We start from the raw sequence: 18,511 nt of genomic DNA, 5'->3' as shown, positions 1-18,511 counted from the left end.
TTCACATACAATTCACATAATTGCAAATCAATTCAAGTAGCCTTTAATGGATATTCAATGAACACAATATACAAATCATGGATACAAATGGAATACCATCATCTCTATGATTGCCTCTAGGGCATACCTCCAACAGTCTCCCACTTGCACTAGAGTCAATCTAGAAGGTACGTAATACCCATAGCTCTTACATGCGCATCATGCTTAGCCTGCGGGAGTGGTTTTGTCAACGGATCAGAAATGTTCAGATCCGTGTGTATTTTGCATATCTTGATCTCACCCCGGTTAACGAAGTCTCGAATGAGATGAAATCGCCGCATTACGTGTTTGTTCTTCTGGTGGTTCCTTGGCTCCTTTGCTTGCGCAATTGCCCCATTGTTATCACAGTAGAGATTCAATGGGCTGGATGCATTCGGGAACACACCAAGCTCAATGAGGAAATTCCTTATCCAAACACCTTCCTTCGCGGCTTCCGAAGCCGCGATGTACTCGGCTTCTGTCGTAGAATCGGCCACCGTCTCCTGCTTGGAACTCTTCCAACTAACAGCACCACCATTTAGCGTGAACACAAATCCTGATTGTGACTTTGAATCATCTCTGTCGGTTTGGAAACTAGCATCGGTGTAACCTGTTACAATGAGCTCCTCCTGACCTCCATAGACGAGGAACATATCTTTAGTCCTTCTCAAGTACTTAAGAATATTTTTCACCGCTGTCCAGTGACTCTCACCTGGATCAGATTGGTGTCTGCTTGTCATACTTAGCGCATATGAAACATCTAGGCGAATACTTATCATTGCATACATGATAGATCCAATAGCCGAGGCATATGGCACTCTACTCATACGATCCCGCTCATCAGCAGTCGAAGGACACTGAGTCTTGCTGAGATGTATGCCATGTGACATAGGCAAGAACCCTTTCTTTGCCTCTTCCATGCTGAACCGCTTCAACACTTTGTCAATATAAGTATCTTGGCTCAGACCTATAAGCCTTCTCGATCTATCTCTATAGATCTTAATGCCCAGAATATATGCCGCTTCCCCTAAGTCCTTCATCGAAAAACTATTTTTCAGTGAAGTCTTTACGGACTCAAGCATAGGAATGTTATTTCCAATCAGTAATATGTCATCCACTTATAAGATTAGAAATACTACAGAGCTCCCACTAACCTTCTTGTAAACACAAGACTCTTCTTCGTTCTTGGTGAAGTCAAACCCTTTGACCACTTCATCAAAACAAATGTTCCAACTCCTAGATGCTTGCTTCAATCCATAAATGGATCTCTGAAGCTTGCATACCTTTCCAGCATTTTTCGGATCGACAAAACCCTCGGGCTGTATCATATACACGTCCTCAGCTAGGTTTCCATTCAGGAAAGCTGTCTTGACATCCATCTGCCATATCTCATAATCGAAATATGCAGCTATAGCTAGAATAATCCGAATGGACTTAAGCATCACTACGGGCGAGAAGGTCTCGTCGTAGTCAACTCCTTGAACTTGTCGAAAACCTTTTGCGACAAGTCGTGCTTTATAGATGTGAACATTTCCATCCATGTCCTTTTTCTTCTTATAGATCCACTTGCACTCTATGGCTTTAACACCATCAGGCGGGTCAACCAAGTTCCAAACATGATTGTCTCCCATGGACTCTATTTCGGATTGCATGGCACTCTGCCATTTTTCGGAGTCTGGGTCCATCATTGCTTCTGCATATGTCGCTGGCTCATCATTGTCCAACAATAATATTTCTCGCATTTCGCGGAGCCTTGCTGACCTTCGTGGTTGTGGCGGTGCTTCTCTTGCCATGGGTATCTCAACTTGTTCTGCTACGTTAGCATCACTCATTGATTCTTGCCCGATTGGCTCATCTTGAACTTCTTCAAGATGCACTGTCTTTCCACTCTTTTCTCCTTTGAGAAACTCTTTCTCTAGGAAAACCCTGTTCCGAGCGACAAACACTTTGCCTTCTGATCGGTTGTAGAAATAATATCCCAAAGTTTCCTTTGGATATCCCACGAAAATGCACTTATCCGACTTGGGTGTGATCTTGTCCGACTGAAGTCGCTTGACAAACACTTCACATCCCCAAATCTTTAGAAAAGACAGACTAGGAACCTTTCCAGTCCATATCTCATATGGTGTCTTAACTATGGATTTAGATGGTACCCTATTAAGTGTGAAAGCTGCTATTTCTAGAGCGTATCCCCAAAATGACAACGGTAGGTCCGACTGGCTCATCATTGATCGAACCATGTCTAACAAAGTTCGATTACGTCGCTCGGACACACCGTTTCTCTGAGGTGTTCCAGGCGGCGTAAGTTGTGGAACAATTCCGCAACTCTTTAGATGATTGCTAAACTCGTGGCTCAAATACTCGCCTCCACGATCAGATCGTAAGGCCTTAATTTTCTTGCCACGCTGATTTTCAACTTCATTTTGAAATTCCTTGAACTTTTCAAAGGTTTCAGACTTGTGCCTCATCAAGTACACATAGCCATATCTACTAAAATCATCAGTGAAAGTTATGAAGTATTGGAATCCTCCTCTAGTCGTCATGCTCATTGGTCCGCATACATCACTATGTACGAGTTCCAACAAGTCTACTGCTCTCTCAGGAAATCCTGTGAAAGGCGTCTTGGTCATCTTGCCTAGCAAGCAAGCCTCGCATGTCTCGTATGATTCGAAATCAAACGAAGTTAAAAGTCCATCAGAATGGAGCTTCTTCATGCGCTTTTCACTTATATGACCCAAACGACAATGCCACAAGTAGGTAGGACTCAAATCATTAGGCCGAGGCCTTTTAGCACTTACATTACAGACAGGTGAACCATCAAGATTTAAAACAAATAATCCATTCATAATGGGTGCAAAAGCCATAAACATATTATTCTTAGAGATCACACAACCATTGTTTTCACTCGCAAATGAATAACCATCCTTCATCAAGCATGAAGGAGACAAAATGTTTCGACTTAAACTAGGAACAAAATAACAATTATTCAACTCCATAATAAATCCTGACGGGAGGTGGAGTTGCATCGTCCCGACGGTCAAAGCAGCAACTCTTGCATTATTGCCCACGCGGAAATCAACTTCTCCTCTTTCCATGCTTCTACTTCTTATCATTCCCTGCATCGAATTGCAAATATGAGCAACCGATCCGGTATCAAATACCCAAGAATTAATAATTGTATCAGCGAGAAATATGTTGTCTATAACATTAACAACAAGCGTACCTGAGGTAGAAGTACTCTTACTTCCGCCGTTCTTCAACGAAGCTAGGTACTGCTTGCAGTTTCTCTTCCAGTGACCAAGTTCATGACAGTAAAAGCACTCTTTATCTGGAGCAGGTCCAGCTTTAGCCTTGGGCGCTGGGTTTGGCTTGGACACTCCAGCCTTGCCCTTCTTCTTCCAAGAATTGCCCTTCTTCTTAAAGGTAGGCTTGTTCTGTACAGCCATCACATGGCTGGTACTAGCGCTTTTCTTAATGTCTACCTCTGCTGTCTTGAGCATACCACACAGTTCATTCAGACCCTTCTCCGTCCCATGCATATGGTAGTTCGAGATGAAGTTCCCATAGCTAGGCGGAAGAGATGAAAGAATGAAGTCAATGGCTAACTCTTTGCCCATTGGGAAGCCCAGCTTCTCCAATCGCTGAGTGTAACCAACCATCTTAATTACATGTGGTCCTACTGCTGCGCCTTCTGCTAACTTGCACTCCAGAAAGGCTTTGGACACATTGAACCTTTCGGTCCTAGCCTGTGTCTGGAACATGTCCTTGAGCGCCACAATCATATCGTGTGCCTCATGATTTGTTTCGAACTGCATCTGCAGCTCAGGTTCCATGCAAGCAAGCATAAGGCAGCTTACCTCAAGATTAGCATCAAATGCCTTCTTGTAAGCAGCCTTAACAGCAGCAGATGCATCATCAGCAGGTACTGGTGGTAGTGGGGTGTCTAGAACATCTTCCTTTTTCTCAGCCCTGAGAACAATTCTCAGGTTACGGATCCAATCCGAGTAGTTTGTTCCATTCAACTTGTCCTTCTCAAGGACTGAACGCAAAGCAAACGATGCAGTGGTGTTGCTAGGTGCCATTTAATCTACAACAAAAGTAATGCAAAATACACTAAGACAAACGTGTCCATGATAGAGCAAATTACATTAAACTATTTTAACAGAATCTACTCCCACTAAAATCAATATCCCTCTATTGAAACTTAGTGATTCAGGATCCACAACTAACAAGTCCACTAGTGAGCTTTAGCATCACCGCTAGCAAACGAGGTAGATCGGTAAGCAACTTTTCCTAATCATATCACATATGACTCCTGTTGTTGGGTGACATCTCTATGTCTCGGCGCCCAACCTTTATGCCCCAAGGTCCTTAACCGTTAAGATAACCTTGTTAAGTAAACCAACCCTTATGCGTGTAAGTGTCCGACACAAACCCGTCTAGTCAAGGAAAACTAGTGGCACCCTAATTTCATAGACCCACCACTAATTGTACAAGACATGGGACGGTACAAGTTTTAGTTGGGAGGGCATACTAACTTAAAATTTGCGAGGGATCGTTCTACTTCTAACATCACAGCATGCAGAGAGTAAAACATAAACAGAATAGCATTCACACAGCTTGTGACACAGTATGGCCCGTTTTCATATGGTGATCTCCATCTCCATAGAACCTGTTCACCATGGTGATCTCCATCTCCATGTTCCATGTGCGCCATCCTCCTGGTGATGAGTCCTCCAAGAACTAGAGAATGCTATTACGCCTAATAGCTAGTAAAGAATCTAGTAATGAAGATTACATAGTTGCTTGGATCATCACAGATTGGTACGCAGACCATTAAATACAATAAAGTGACAACACATATGGCTCCTGCAGTGTTGCCGTACGCGCGACACGCAGGTCACGAATGAGTTACACACATGCATCACATACACAAGGGGGCCATACTGATCACAAGATACATACATACATCCTGCAAAAGAGAGTTAGGCGTCCTAACGTTCCAAACTTCGAAGGCCCGAAACTCCATCTTCCAAGCCGAATTTGGGAAATCTAATTTCGCCGAAAACGGCAAAGCAGTTGAAATTCATGTGAAACTTTTTCTGTAGATCAATTTTCGTATAAAAATCGCCCCGATCCGAGATCGTACTGAAAAGTTACGGCTGAATTACCAAAGCATACGCATACGGCAAAATGCCGACCCCGGCAGTAGATCCCATCTACTATTGCACATCTAATGCGCCTGGCGTATGACCCTGGATCTCGATTCGACCAATCATATTGATCTTCGCTCACTGCAACTGGATTTACGTGTATCACTTAACTCCGATGGCGGAAACCGACCGGTAGGAGTATGTCGTTACACTACCATTGCAGGAAGGGCACGAAATCAGGACATAGATCAAATAGAGAACTCGCATATCTCCATATGCACACATCCCGAATCCAAAACTAAGCAGCTACGGCTCTTGATACCACTGTTGGGATACGAGGTAGGCTACACTAGCGCAAATCAAAATTTCTACCGCGTATAACCAGGAAGAACTGCCGTATAAGGATCACGGGATTACCACTCGACGCACTACTGGTGCGGAAGATGTACATATGCGTCGGTGCAGTGAAGACGATCACGTAGTCGTACGTAGTCGATCAACATAGTCGTACGTAGTCGATCACGTCCAGCAGCTCCTCAGCAGCAAGATCGCCTCCGGTGCCGCGGCTCGTCGTCAGCTCGTCGTGGCTCGTCGGCGGCTCGTCGATGGCTCGTCCAAGTGCTGCAGGCGCAACACCTCCAAGGTATCCACACGTGCGGGAAGGAAGCGTCGCAAGCCGGACTGCTAGATCCGCGAGTTGCAACAGGCGAGGGCGTGGGAGGCGCGGCAGGTGTGTTTCGCCAAAAGGTGTGAACCCTAGGGCACCCCCACCCCTCTATTTATAGAGGTTCCTGATGGGCCTCTGGATCCGAGGCCCATTAGTACTCCTAAACCTAATCCAACTCGGATCAGATCCGAATTGGGCTTCCAGCCCCTTAAGTGTGTGACCCTATGGGTTCGGATACGTATAGACATGGCCCGAGTACTCCTACTCGGCCCAATAGTCGGTAGCGGCCTCTAGCAAGACGTGCCAACTCCTATACGCACACGAAGATCATATCAGACGAACCATCACAACATAATATACATGCTATTCCCTTTGCCTCACGATATTTGGTCTAGCTTCAAGCCGACCGCTCTTTCTCGATCCTGTGATTCGGAATCCCTTTATAGGTTAACTCTTAACCGTACGTAGCATGGCCATGCATTTTCGGATCCGATCACTCGAGGGGCCCAGAGATATCACTCTCAATCAGAGAGGGGCAAATCCCATCTTGATTGACCATGTCTCATAGCATGCTTCTTGACAAACCCGAAAGCTACCTTTATAACTACCCTGTTACGGCGTAGCGTTTGATAGCCCCTAAGTAGGTCGATCCACATCTAGAATACATGCGACAATCTCAGGTCTAAGGACAAAGCGTATATGTTGTTTAAAGAGAGAACTACTTCTCGTGTTGGGTCAGTCCTAACACATGTCTCCACATGTGTCCACATTATTAGTTCAACATCTCCATGTCCATGACTTGTGAAACATAGTCATCAACTAATACATGTGCTAGTCTAATATTCATGTGTGTCCTCACATGAACTCCGACTAGGGACAACTTTAGAATAACCATACAAGTAAAGAGTTTCACATACAATTCACATAATTGCAAATCAATTCAAGTAGCCTTTAATGGATATTCAATGAACACAATATACAAATCATGGATACAAATGGAATACCATCATCTCTATGATTGCCTCTAGGGCATACCTCCAACATTGGGTAGGACACCAGGCAGCATTTTGCGCAGCTTCCTTGCGTGTAGGCCCCTCCTGCAGTCGGCAGACCTGAGTGGCCTTGTGATATAGTAAAAGCCTGAGACTTAAATGCAGACCGCCAGTAGGCAGTTGCTTGTAGTCTTTGTTGAGCTGAGTCCCTGTACTCGTATATAATTTGATGTACTCTTGTTTCAATAAAGGAGAGTTATTGTATTGATAGCGCGCTGAAGCGAACACCCCTTGAAGCCGATAGCCGAGTAGTCATCCCGAGTAGTTGCCTGGAAGTGAGTATTCGAGTGCTGCTACAGGTAATAGCGACAAAGGTGTTCTACATTCCAAGAGTTTGGAACCTGTTCTCCTGAGAGCTCTTGGAGTCTATAAGATCCGGGTCCTGTAACCTTTGACACGATGTAAAGGCCTTCCCATGGTGAATTGAGTTTGTGCAATTCTGATGTGTCTTGAATACTCTTAAGGACCATATCACCCGAGTTAAAAGACCTTTCCTGGACGTTGCGATTGTGGTAACGCCTTAAACCATCAAGGTATCTGGCAGATTGCACCAGTGCTGCGCATCTTGCTTCTTCCAAACTGTCGATATCCGTTCGCCGTGTTTCTATGGCAAGCTCTTCGTCATATTGTTCGACGGATGGTGATTGCCACATGATGTCGGCGGGTAGTATGGCTTCTGAGCCATACACCAGGAAGTAAGGTGATAGCCCCGTAGTCTTGCATGGTTGGGTACATAGGCCCCACAAGGCATTGGGTAACTCTTTGAGCCATCGGCCACCTTTGGTGTTGCCGACGTCATGTAGTCGTTTCTTCAGAGCATCGAGTATCATGCCATTGGCACGCTTGACTTGACAATTGGCTCACGGATGAGTAACTGAGACATAGCGGACGTCAATGCCGTTGTTCTCGCAATATTCCCAGAAGTCATGATTGTTGAAGTTTGACCCCGAGATCGGTGATAATCATGTTGGGAAGACCATAACGATGTACGATTTCATCCAAGAAGTTGAGAACTCGGTCTGCCTTTGGGCAAGTAACTGGTTTGACCTTGATCCACTTGGTGAATTTGTCAATTGCCACGAGTACTCTGTTGAATCCTCCTGGCGCAGTTGGTAACGGGCCAATCATGTCGAGCCCCCAGCAGGCAAATGGCCATGTTGGAGGTATTGTGACCAGCTTGTAAGCCGGCACATGTTGCTGTTTGGTGAAGAATTGGCAACCTTTGCACTTCTGGACAAGTTGCTTGGCGTCGGCCAGAGCCATTGGCCAGTAGAACCCTGCTCTGAAGGCCTTGCCGACTAGTGTCCTTGAGGAGGCGTGGTTGCCGCAGATTCCTTTGTGAATTTCTTCTAGGATGTCTTGGCCATCTTCTCTGGTGACGCACTTCATGAGTACTCTAGATGATGCACCTTTCCTATAGGGCTTGTCTCCGACTAGAACGTAATTCTTTGCACGTCGGGAGATTTGCTCGGCTTTATTCTTGTCAGATGGTAGCTGGTGATCTTTGATGTAGTCAATGAAGGGTGTCCTCCAGTCGACTTCTATCATCATGATCTCTCGGGAGGTGTCAGTAGTTGGGACTACTGGTGGTGTGACCTGCTCGGGTATGGATGGCTTTCGTAGCTCGTGTACGAAAATTCCTGCTGAAACTTCTGCACGAGTTGAGCCCATTTTGGATAAGACGTCAGCGGCAACGTTGTTGTCGCGGATGATGTGATGGAACTCCAAGCCGGAGAATTTGATTTCCAGTTTACGGACTTCTTTGTAGTAAGCGTCCATGTTGTCCTTGTTGCGGTCCCACTCATCATTGACTTGGTTTATGACGACTAGAGAGTCACCGTACACCAGTAGTTTTTTGATGCCGAGGGAGATTGCGAGGCGAAGGCCGTGTAACAATGCTTTGTACTCGGCTTCGTTATTGGATGCTTCCTAGAATACCTGCAGCACGTACTTGAGTTGGTCTCCCTTGGGGGAGATGAGTAAGACACCTGCGTCGGCCCCTTCAAGTTTGAGGGATCCGTCGAAGTACATTACCCAATGCTCTGGTCGCTCGACTGGAGTTGGAACCTGATTTTCGGTCCACTCGGCTATGAAGTCGACCAAAGCCTGAGACTTGATGGCTGTCCTTGGCTTGAAGCTCAAAGTAAGAGCTCCGAGTTCGACTGCCCATTTGGAGATTCTACCCGTGGCATCTCTGTTATGGAGAATTTTGCCAAGCGGGAAGTCGGAGATGACTGTGATTGATATGAACCCGCTAGGGTTGATTCCCGATCTTTCGATGAGAGAGGCGTGGATAACTCGATTGGTGGATGGAGACGACGTTCACGGCCCGACTACAGCCTTCCAAGCTGTGCCTTAGCAACCGATACACCACCTCCAATGGCTGCCGCGATCTTGTGGAGCGCGTCACCCGGCCACTAGGGCACTTGTCCTGCAAGCAATCGAAGAACAAGCAAGAACAAGTAGAACAAGCAACTCAATTGCAAATATGGAGATGAAAACAAATCTGAAATCACAAAGTTGGGGTTCCGAATCGAGTAGAACGGATGGTCTAGTCGACACACGCGTCTACAAGGAAGTAGCAATGGCTAAACTTACATCAAAACAAAACCCAATCTGTTCGTGGCGGCTCTAATCCTTATTAATACCTAGGAGGACGACCAGGGGGGTGTTGGGGTCGTGCTCCAACCCTAGGACACGTCCATAATGGACCCAACTTGATACACGGCCCATCGGGCCAAAATAGGGCGACGCAGCACCTGTGGACAGAAAACCTCTCGGTAGTATTTCGATGATTGCGGCCGCCTCAGAACAGATATGGACATGAGTCCGGATCCATATGAAAATACACTTCATAAGGATTCCAAGGAGTACTTGAACGCCCAAAACGGAGTCCGGATGAGGTCGTGGTGGTCGTTGCAAGTTGGGCCAGAACTATAGTCCGAATCCAGCATCAAAACGTGTTGGATTGGATCTCTTTCTTTCCTTGGGCCAAAAGTGACTTGTGGCCTGGTGGAGGACGTTAGGAATACTTGGACTTGGCCCCCAATCTACTTCTTTGGTCCTCTATGCCTTCCATGTGTGTTTAACACTATTTTTGATCCATGTATGTATTTCTAAAATTGACAACGAATACACATCATGGTGCAGCATCAATTCATCAAATGTATCACATATAATTATGATAAAGAATTGTTTCACCTCGGAGTCAAAAGATGCCAATATGGTTGTATCCGAGCATGTGATGTCCTCATCATTCTCCCCTTCTTGGCTGCAAGTCATCCTCGACTTGCTCCAATGGCATTCTAAGGTGCTTGTTTTGATGTTGGAGCACGGAGCGACGGCCATGCTGCATGGCCACAACCAGTAATGCTCCCCTTCTTTGGTCTTACCCTGTTGCATATGGGAAAAACTAGAAAAACTTTGCAAGACATTATTAGTGTTAGTGCAGCCCTCTATTTGATCATGGTATTGTAGCCTAAAAGGATATTTCAGAGTGGAGCAAACATAAACTTTATGCACCAAATACTCTCCTTTGCTATTATATTTGCCAATTGCATGAAGCGAACAATGATTAAAACTTGGCAAACCAGAACCAAATTGAAGTTTCTCTTTTAGACAATTTAGATTACACAAAACATCAAATTCAATGTAACCCAAAGTATTTAAAGAGGATAGCAAATTCAGTTCATCTTGTGCACAAGTAATAGGATGAAAAAGCTTATCTTCAGCACATTTGTATGATTCCAAACCCAAAGTATCACACTTATTCACTACTTGTGGTATAGGAGTAAAAGAATCATCAGCACACAAGTCCTCTTTATCACAAGGAACAGCAAGTAATTCATTTTGTGACAAAGGAAAATCAGCAATGGGTTCCACTATTTGTTGCTCTTCATTAGCATGGAGAGTGGACAAATTTTGGATATAATGGGTCACATCATTCTTGCAAGTATTCACAGATAATAGAATCTCCTTTTCAACATTGAGAGCAAGGCAAAACAATTGACCAATATGTATGTATGATTTGCTTAGCAACAAGGTTTGAATTTCAGAATTGAGCCCTCTCATGAACCTACACATAACATCTTCCATGCACTCATCTAATCCACCATACATGATACAAATTTTAAAATCATGGAAGTATTCTTTTACAGTCCTACTACCTTGCCTCAAGTTGTCTAATTTAGCAAGCAAATAATCAGCATAATATTCAGGAATGAATGCATCTCTAAAAAGAAATTTAAAGTCTTCCCAAGATTCTAGAACTTTGTTGTGCCTACAAATGTGTTTCCATTCTAGCAAAGCAAATCCAGTCAAAATATTAGAGGCAATATAAATCTTTTGTTTCTCGGACAAGTCATGCTCATCAAATTCATTATCTACTTTTAGTTCCCAATCAATGTAAGCTTTAGGATCAAACTTACCATCATATAACGGCAATTGTTGAATGACATCTTGAATATGAGAGTCTAGTTTCAACAGCTCAAAAATCTCCGTATCACCTACCATGATTAGTAGAAAACAAGAAACACAAAAATAATATGTATCCTCCTGTCAACTACTAGGATGTGTCGGTTGTAATTCTCTCAAACTCAACTTGTAAAAACAAGCCCTTACAAGTTCTTACCAAGCCAAACAGGAGGTGACGGCAACCAACAAGTCTACAACCGTGGAGTGAAGTGTATCGGTGCCGCAGCAACAAAAAAACCTGTCAAGCTGTAGTCGAATATGTGGAGCTGTAGGTGGGCTTAAGCAAGGAAATATACTAGCACCACGTTAGTCACAAAAGCAAGCTGAATAATAGTTCAACGGTGGTACTGTGCTGGTCCTAGCCTAGACCGTGCTAGAGACGCGAGCCTGGACACAAAGGAAGTCACAACACACCACCGGAAAACAATAGGGAAGCACAACGAACAGCCCCTTTTCTTCCTATTTTTTTTGTCTTTCTTTTCTTCTTTTTTTTCTTCTGTTTTTTTTTCTTCTTTTTTTTTCAGGGGATCCTCAAATCTGATTATATGAACAAAAGGACTTCACAAGAGTCACACACCACACAAACTTTTGCCAAAATGATAGAAATCAGATTTGGACTCAAGATAGCAACAAGGCAGCTGTCAATTCAGACTCCAAACCGATTCCAACTCGAACTCAGCACCACGCGGGATTCGGTCTTAAACAAACTCGGAGTCCTACTCGGACTTGAGCACAAATATGTATTCAGATTCAGCCAACAAAAGGTTTTATATGGTAGCACACGGCTGTGACTAGAACGTGAAAAGAACTCGAAACTCTAAAGGACTAAAACTAAGACCAGCAACTTGACACAACCGATGCAACCAAAAACTCAACAAGCCCTAACTAAGCAGTGCTAGCAAAGGCTCAAAGGGTTTATAGGATTGCGAGTAAACTAATCTACTAATTTTTTGGCTTTTTCTGGACTATAGGAAATTAAAAACAGCAACGAACTAGAAGTCTCTCACCGATAAACCTTGCTCTGATTACCAACTGATATGAACCCGCTAGGGTTGATTCCCGATCTTTCGATGAGAGAGGCGTGGATAACTCGATTGGTGGATGGAGACGACGTTCACGGCCCGACTACAGCCTTCCAAGTTGTGCCTTAGCAACTGATACACCACCTCCAATGGCTGCCGCGATCTTGTGGAGCGCGTCACCCGGCCACTAGGGCACTTGTCCTGCAAGCAATCGAAGAACAAGCAAGAACAAGTAGAACAAGCAACTCAATTGCAAATATGGAGATGAAAACAAATCTGAAATCACAAAGTTGGGGTTCCGAATCGAGTAGAACAGATGGTCTAGTCGACACACGCGTCTACAAGGAAGTAGCAATGGCTAAACTTACATCAAAACAAAACCCAATCTGTTCGTGGCGGCTCTAATCCTTATTAATACCTAGGAGGACGACCAGGGGGGTGTTGGGGTCGTGCTCCAACCCTAGGACACGTCCATAATGGACCCAACTTGATACACGGCCCATCGGGCCAAAATAGGGCGACGCAGCACCTGTGGACAGAAAACCTCTCGGTAGTATTTCGATGATTGCGGCCGCCTCAGAACAGATATGGACATGAGTCCGGATCCATATGAAAATACACTTCATAAGGATTCCAAGGAGTACTTGAACGCCCAAAACGGAGTCCGGATGAGGTCGTGGTGGTCGTTGCAAGTTGGGCCAGAACTATAGTCCGAATCCAGCATCAAAACGTGTTGGATTGGATCTCTTTCTTTCCTTGGGCCAAAAGTGACTTGTGGCCTGGTGGAGGACGTTAGGAATACTTGGACTTGGCCCCCAATCTACTTCTTTGGTCCTCTATGCCTTCCATGTGTGTTTAACACTATTTTTGATCCATGTATGTATTTCTAAAATTGACAACGAATACACATCATGGTGCAGCATCAATTCATCAAATGTATCACATATAATTATGATAAAGAATTGTTTCACCTCGGAGTCAAAAGATGCCAATATGGTTGTATCCGAGCATGTGATGTCCTCATCAGTGATGCTGTGCTCTTGGAAGTAATGGCGCTGCTTCCGGGAGGTGAGCAAGATAGCATATAATAGCTTTTGTATCGGTGGATACCGAGTTTTGGAGTCCGAGAGTACTTCGCTGACGAAGTAGACAGGTCGTTGGACCTTGTAGGCGTGGCCCGGTTCAGACCGTTCGACTACTATTGCCGTGCTGACGACATGAGTAGTAGCGGAGATGTATAGGAGCAAGTCCTCGTTCGGCGAGGGAGCGGTCAGTACAGGGGGCTTTGACAGAAAGTCTTTGACTTGTGTAAAAGCCTGATCTGCCTCTTTCATCCACTTGAACTTGTCCTGGCATTTGAGAAGCTTGAAGAAGGGTAGTCCCCGTTCTCCCAGTCTCGAGATGAACCGGTTGAGAGCGGCCATGCAACCTGTGAGTTTCTGCACATCCTTAATGCTGGCTGGTGCCTGCATGTTTGTGATGGCAGATATCTTCTCTGGGTTGGCCTCAATACCGTGATGGCTAATGATGAACCCGAGTAGTTTACCGGAAGGTACTCCAAAGACGCACTTAGTAGGATTTAGTTTCCATCGGAAAGTGCAGAGACTGGAGAAAGTTTCCTCCAAGTCAGCGATGAGTTCCTCCCGTTGTCTTGTTTTGATGACGACGTCGTCGACATAAGCTTCGACATTGCGATGAAGCTGCTTCTCGAAGCACATCTGTATAGCCCTTTGGTAAGTTGCTCCTGCGTTCTTGAGTCCGAAGGATATTGTTTTGTAGCAGAAAGCTCCAAAGGGCATGATGAATGCTGTTTTGGCTTGATCTTCCTCTTTGAGGCTTATCTGATGATAGCCGGAGTAGCAATCAAGGAAGCATAGCAAGGCGCACCCAGCGGTGGAGTCGACCACTTGATCGATCCTGGGTAGCCCAAAAGGATCTTTCGGGCAGTGTTTGTTGAGGTCGGTGTAGTCGACACACATTCTCCATTCGTTGTTTTTCTTGCGAACAAGTACAGGATTGGCGAGCCAGTCAGAATGGAAAACTTCCTTGATGAATCCTACTGCGAGTAGCATGGCTAACTCTTTTTTGATGGCGTTGCGTCTGTCTTGAGCGAAACGGCGTAGTCGCTGCCGTTTTGGAGTAGCTTTGGGGTCGACGTTGAGGGAATGCTCGATCAGTTCCTTGGGCACGCCTGGCATGTCGGTCGGCTTCCAAGCGAAGATATCGTGGTTAGCCCGAAGGAAACTGATGAGCGCGAGTTCCTATTTAGGATCCAGCCCTGTTCCGATCAGGGCTGTCTTGGAAGGATCTCCGGTCTGAAGGTCGATCGATTTGAAGTCTTGCTCGCTGGCAGGTTTCACCTTTGTGGAGCCTGGCTTGTTTTTCGGGATCTCGAGTTCAGTTGGATGGAGTTTCTTTGAAGCTGTGAAGACTTGCTGCATGGGACTGGGAGATTGAGTAGTCGCAGCAATTTACACGGCTTCGGTGTCGCACTCGTAGGATCTCCGGAGATCTCCTCGTAGCGTGAGCTCTCCTTTGGGACCTGGCATCTTGAGTACCAGGTAGACATAACGTGGTCTGGCCATAAACTTGGCTAGTGTTGGCCGTCCGAGTATGGCGTGATAAGAAGTCTCGAAATCAGCGACCTCGAATCTGATGTACTCGGTGCGGTAATGTTCCTTAGTTCCGAAGGTGACGGGAAGGACCACTTGCCCCAATGGTATGGCCGCGTTTTCGGGCACAATGCCGTAGAAAGGTGAATCTGTTGGAGTAAGCATGTCCGTGACGTCGAGGCACATTTTCCTTAATGTTTTGGCGAAGATAACGTTGAGACCGCTCCCGCCATCGATGAGTACTTTGGTTAACTTTGAACCTGCCACCACTGGATCCAAGACTAGTGGGAAACGGCCAGGTTCTGAAAATTTTGTCCATTGATCCTTTCTGCTGAAAGAAATTGGAACTTCCGACCATTTTAGCGGTGTGGGGTCCATTGGCTCGATGGCCATGATCTCCCTGAGTACGAGTTTGTTGGCTCGCTTGGATGTTGTGCCAGGGATGCCACCAAAAATGACGTTGACGGTTTTCGAGGCTGGTTGGAAATCGCCATCTTCATCTTCGTCGTTGCGGGCTTTGTTTTTACCCTTGTCTCTGTTTTTGGCGTACTCTTCAGGAGTTGGTGGTGCTAGCAAGTCTTGCATGACGCGACGCATGCTGTAACAGTCCAATGCGGAGTGCTTGCTGGTCGGGTGCCATGGGCACTGCTTTTTGAGTAGTCTGTGAAGGTTGGTCCGTCGTCGTTTCTGCGCTGTCCCTTTTTCCCGGAGCTGCTCATGGCAGCAACAGTGTTGTCGGGCTTCCTTTTGCGATTATGATTACCCGGATAGGAATTCCGAGCATCGTTATGATGAGTTTTATCTGTGTCATTGTTGTGGGTGTTGTCACGTCCGCGGTTACGGTGGGAACCGAACCGCTCACGTTCTTTGTCTTCTTCATCGACCCACTGTTGCACCATGAGCTTGAGTTCTTTGACATCGGCTGGCCGTCGGCGACCGAAGTCTTGGTATGTTCGTCGATCGTAGAGTCCGTTTTGGAAACACTCGATGACGTCTGCTTCGGAGATGTCTACTATGGTAGCCTTCTTTTCGAAGAACCGTCGTAGATAGTCGCGCAGGGTTTCGCCCTCTCTCTGCTTAATTTGTTGTAAGTCAATCTTGTTGCCTGGTCTAGCCATGGAGTCGGCGAAGTTGTTGGTAAAAGCCTTTGTCAAGTCTGCTCAGGAGTCGATGGACTTGGGTTTAAGTGACTCGAGCCAGGTCAGTGGTGCGGGCTCCATGCATATGGGAAAATGAATGACTTTGGTGTCGTTGTTGCCGCCGGCTGCTTGGACGGCTAGCGAGTAACAGCGTAGCCATTGAATTGGATCTTGCTTGCCATCGTACTTGGTAATGCCGATTGGCTTGAACTTTTCAGGTAATTTTGTTTTCATTACCCGGTTTGTGAAAGCAGGAAAGTGATTTTAGTTGTTGACTTCCCGTTCACGCCGACTGTTGAGGATTTCTCGTAGATCGCTGATGTTGGACATCTCGCGGTTCTTCCGAGTAGGGCGAACACTTTTAACCGAGTTGGTGCAGCTGGCTTCACCTACATCCTTCTGTTGAGTAGGAGTTTTATGCTTGCTTGGACCTTGGCTGTGTTGCCGGGGCTGGTTGACAACATCATCATTTCGCGGAGCGACATTTTTATCTGCAGCCCCCCTGCTTCCGTCTGTAATGCGAGGAACGGACGGGATTGGTGATTCTTTGTCAAGCAGTTTGTAAGCTTGCTCCGCGAGTTGTGCGATTAGTCCGTTGCCACGTTGTACGAGTTGAGTTGTGGCTGCGTTATCCTTGTCTTGAGGCATCAGTGTCGTCAAAAGGTTGATTGAAGCGATAGCCACGAGTGGAGTATTGTGCTCCTGAGCCTAAACTGCGTTGAAAGCCCATTCGAGATTTGTAATAGGGATATTAGTAGCCATTGACTGTCGACGCTCAGCTTGAGTAGTATTGCGCGCCCTTCGTTGCTTGCGCTGTTCAGGAGTTTCATTGTCGGCTGTAGACTCATCATCAGAGATGTTGTTGACTTGTGCTAGTCGCCCGGGGGTTCTATTCTGGCTAGTTCCCGGGTTGTTAACTGGAGTAATAACAAGTATCTCCCTGTCCGGGTAGTAGCTTTCGGAACTTGATGTAGCAATCTCTGTGTAGCTTCCTTCGTGGTTGGATGTAAGTGGAACGCCTTCTTGATATGGCAAGTTGTCTATATGGGCGATGAGGCGCGAGTCGTAGTCACGGTCGAAGAAAGATGGTCGCAGTCCCGGCTAGTGGACGAATCTGCCTTGCGGTGTCGAAGTTATTACCAACCCTTGGGCTGGACCGGATAATGGTATTTCTGGTGAGTAGGATAAGTTGGAGTCAACGTCCTCGTCATGCCCGAGTTCAACTCGGGTTCGAGCAAGAAAATCTTGATAAACTTTTGTCGTGTTGCGAAGTCCGTGCGGGAACCGCTTTGAAGTTGAAACTGATTTGGATGCTGACTGGGGTCGCCGAATCCGAAGCGAGTTCGACCCTGAGTCCAGGGGTCAGCCGAGCCCGACCCTGTGAGGGAGTAGCTCCGCCTCGCCCGACCCTGAGTGGAGCGCCGCCTCGCCCGACCCCAAGTCCTAGGGTCGGGAGAGCCTGACCCTGTGGGAGGGTAGCTCCACCTCGCCCGACCCCGAGGCCTGGGGTCGGGAGTGCCTGACCCCTGAGCGAGACTCCGCCTTGCCCGACCTCGAGTCCTGGGGTCGGGAGTGCCTGACCCCGGAGCGAGACGCTGGGGTAGTCCGAGGCGAAGTCGAATCCGACGTGTAGCCGAACTCGAACTTGTTGACTTTGAAATCTTGTTTTTTTCTGGTCAGGTTTTCTGGTTTCCTCTCCTGAGTGTCGACGATCTGGCGCCGGAACGATCCCGAGCCTTCGGCGACGCAGAGCTAGGATCCGAAAACGAAGGTGGCGCCGGCTTCGATGAAGAAGACAGGCCCGATGATGACTTTCGTCATTGAGTTCGCGCTGAGAAACTCGACGAGTCCCCCTACCTGGCGCGCTAGCTGTCGGTGTTTTAGACCGGCAACCCGCCTAGGGGGTACCCTAGGTGGTCTTTTATGCGGTAAGGGTCGTCGAGAATCAAGGAATCAATGGTGACGCAAGGAACACGATTTAGACAAGTTCGGGCCGCTAGATCGCGTAATACCCTACGTCCTGTGTGTTGGTTTGTATTGATGTATGTTCTGGTCCTGAGGGATCTGTTTTGAGGGGGGTCCCTGCCCGGCCTTATATACCCGGGAGGGCAGGGTTACAAGTCTGAGTCCTAGTCAGGTACTGTTACAGAGTTCTACTCGGTATCGTCCGAGTAGTTTTCCATAAACATACAAGACTAGTCCGAGTAGGATACGCCCATTCTTGTTCTGATCACATCCGAGTACATCCCTTAGTGGGCCGCCCAAGACCTACTCGTGAGTCCGGGGAGTAGTCCCGATAGGAAGCAAGGTGAGAGTGTCGAAGAGGAGCCGAAGGTTTTGGTGCCTCTCCAACTTTGTACCTTGGAGGAACGAAG

The sequence above is a fragment of the Setaria viridis genome, chromosome 4 (genome assembly GCF_005286985.2).
Source record: "Setaria viridis chromosome 4, Setaria_viridis_v4.0, whole genome shotgun sequence".
NCBI classification, from domain to species: Eukaryota; Viridiplantae; Streptophyta; class Magnoliopsida; order Poales; family Poaceae; genus Setaria; species Setaria viridis.
Note: the sequence above shows the minus strand (reverse complement) of the source record.